This window comes from Panthera onca, chromosome F2 (assembly GCF_046562875.1).
Source record: "Panthera onca isolate mPanOnc1 chromosome F2, mPanOnc1 haplotype 2, whole genome shotgun sequence".
In the NCBI taxonomy this organism is placed as follows: Eukaryota; Metazoa; Chordata; class Mammalia; order Carnivora; family Felidae; genus Panthera; species Panthera onca.
Window position 1 is genome coordinate 70,974,899 of NC_138356.1, and position 3,140 is coordinate 70,978,038.

Below are 3,140 nucleotides of genomic sequence, written 5' to 3' on the forward strand. Positions count from 1 at the left end.
CGGATGTTAGGTAGCAGGATAGCATTCTTGTCAATTTTCTTGAGCTACCTCAAGAAAGGTACAGGTCTTCCTTCTTCTAAGTTAAAGAAAAGTATAGTAGCTAACATCATTGAACGACAGGAACTTTGCAGAGATGATCTAATCTCTGTAAAAAGCCTGCGGCAAGTTCTAGATGGGAAAACAGAAGCCCAGAACGCACTTTGCCCAACATTACATAGTTCAGGAGTGGCAAGACCAGGATTGAGTCAAGGTAGTCTGATTCCAGATTTGCTCCCTTCGCCATTATACTGAAGTTGAATATGTACGCATACGCTGTACCGTTGTTTCTTTAAAAATAGCTCTGGACTTGTTTATTCTCTTCAGAAGTACAGCCATGCGATCAATGGAATCAACGAAGGACCTCTTTCCTTGTCCACACACGTGCTGTGGCTGTCTACTTCCCGAATGGTAAGGTTTGATCCTGAGAATGTAGTTGCTTTGCCTTTGAGTGGCTCATTTTGGTTGATGGACTGTCATTAAGATGATCAACTTACAAGACAAAGCTAGTGGCCTGTATTTTTATGTATTTTTATTTATATGTATATTGGCAGATCAACTATCAAAAAAGTTCAAATATTGCTTGGCAGATGGCTTGCCATTAAAGCCAAAGGTCAGTGGACAAGGGTGGGTAGCCTGGATATACACGTTTGGATATAATAGGCCTTAACCACAAAGGTGATTACCCCTAAGAGGGATGAGGGGTGTGCCTTCTTTAGAATTTTACAACATAAAGCTTTATCAGCCCAACTTACATGAAGCACAAAAACTTCAACTTCAGTGTTAAACAAACCAATCTGTCAAACACTTGGGATACATTTATCATCATTCTAAAATATTATCAGCATTAGCTACAGTGTTACTCTAATCCTATTGAGATCTGTCAACTCAAATCGTTTGGAGACATCCTACAGACCTCAGCTGTCCCTAGAGTTTGTAAAAGTGCAAGGAAGACCTGCTCTTCCTTCTTGAAGAGACGTTACCTTTCTTTCTCCACCCAAGGCCGAAGAGAAAATACAGTTGTACATTTCTGTCTTCATGCTGACAGTAAAACCCATGTCTTAGTCATACGAAGAGTGATTTTCAATACTTTAACAGAAAACACTCTTTCCAAAATGAGTCTAGCTAATAGAAGCTCTGTTAGGTGTTTCTTACAGCTTAATTCAAAATGGTTTATTTTTTAATATATGGGTTTGCCTCCAGAAGGAGCCTGTAACTTTTCTAACTCACTCTCTGTTTTTCAAAGGTTTTCAGTGATTTTCTTAAAATGGCCACATTGAGTTCATCCAAATTTCCCTCACGAATAGCTGGGATCCCACAGCCCTGGCCTGGACAGGGCACCCTGCAGGCAGGGACGAGCCTACCAGGGAAGGACTGACCTCTGGTTCTGAGGAGTAGAGCAGAGGAGAAGCCAAAATCTGGGTTTGGAGTGTATGACCAGGAAGCATGGAGAGTTCCTCAATGTGTGTCCAAGGAGAGTCCTGACGAAAGAGGTAAATGCACATTGAGGGATACGCAGCAAAGCCCAGGCAAGGCTTGGGGCCCAGGAGACTGGACAGATGCCCTGAGCCACGGGTCATGGCAGAACTGGGGCCTTTCCAGTTAAGCCAACATATGTTAACAAGACTTGCAGGTTGGCCACAAGCTCGTTTAGACATCCTGGACCGTAAACACTTCCAAACATAATTGAGCAGAAATTAGACAAGGTTCTATGCTGATGTAAGAAGCCACTTCTGTCACAAGTTGAATCTTCACCTTGCAACCATCTGTTTCACCAGAATGCTTCCCTCACATTTTTAGTGCTGAGACGCACGGTCCTGATGATCTGGCTGTGCACTCAGGCGTTCGACAGCGGGTGTCTCTGGTCCTTCCTCCAACGCCAATACGAAGAACCCAGAAATGAAAAAGATTATTAGTCAATGTTTATGTGGCATCATAAACACGATACAGTGTGGGGGAATTTTGTTTCTTAACCGTAGCAGTTTATTTTGGTGAAATTATTACAACTTTTAAATCTCTTTCATTGTGTTCCAAAATCTGAGCAATTCTTTTAATTAACGTAATTGTTTTTGTTTTTCAATTACACGTGTATGTTTCATAAGCAACATAGTCATTTTCTCTGCATTAAGTAACATGGTCATTTTCTTTGCACTTGGACAGGTCTGGGCCCCAAATAGGCAAGAATAAATGGGCCGTTGATTTTAGTCGGTTCCCTGCCTGCCACATTACTCAATGTGTGGGAACAACTAAGAGGTTCAACCTAAGAACACGAAGATTCCTTGGAAAAATGAAATCCATAGATTATAGCAGAATGCCTTTGCGGTTCCAAAGACTTTATACTTTTAACTCTTGTCCAGCAGGTTTAAGGATTCAGGGGGCAAAAAACGATCAGGCTTACGTGTCTCTACTGAAATAAGAGGGGGCAATGGTCGTATTTGGCATTAAACCTTCTGAGATCAAAATTCATTTTCCTCGGTTACTGACTGGGTCAACACGGAAAGATCACTTTACGTCTCTGAATCTTTATTACCTAACCAATCTGATAAGGGCACCAACCCTTTCTTTTTTGTCACCGTCCTATCAGATTGCTCCTTACATCAAATGAAATACTAATCCATTAGTTCAACCTAAAATGACGATTTGTATTAACAGAAGCCTGGATGGCACCAGCGAAATCAGGGCTGTATAGATTAAGTATATTTAGAATTAAATATATTCATAATCTGATTCAATTACGCACATCTCCAAGTGAGAAATTAGAATTCAGAAGTGTGGGTTCTAGCCCCGGCTTTGATGGAAATCAACATCTTTAAGCAACTTCCCTAGCTACTTTGGGATTCTGTCTGCTCGTTTGTAGAATGAAGAAGTTACCTTCTATCTAATCTGGATAGTTAAATCCAGCTCAAGTATGTTTCTTTAGCTTTCTGAATATGTAGATGTGTTCTTCATTCAATGGATGGTATGCCTGCCTCCTATCCAGTTATTTGCCCTATTCCTGACAGTCTGTAATTGGTTCCTAGGAACAAAAGGCTCAACGTTTAAAATGCAGAAAACTGTAGTCAGCCAACCCCTGGTGCAGACGAGGGCTGGAGCTCTGTACCCAG

General features: G+C 41.3%; 1 long non-coding RNA gene across 1 annotated transcript; it reads left to right on the forward strand.

Annotated features, from left to right (window-relative positions):
• Nucleotides 1-200: 200 nt before the first annotated feature.
• Nucleotides 201-2,023, forward strand: LOC144615091 (uncharacterized). Its single transcript, XR_013553495.2, has 3 exons — nucleotides 201-447; nucleotides 1,283-1,529; nucleotides 1,837-2,023. It is a non-coding gene; the product is annotated as an uncharacterized LOC144615091 (long non-coding RNA).
• Nucleotides 2,024-3,140: the final 1,117 nt, after the last annotated feature.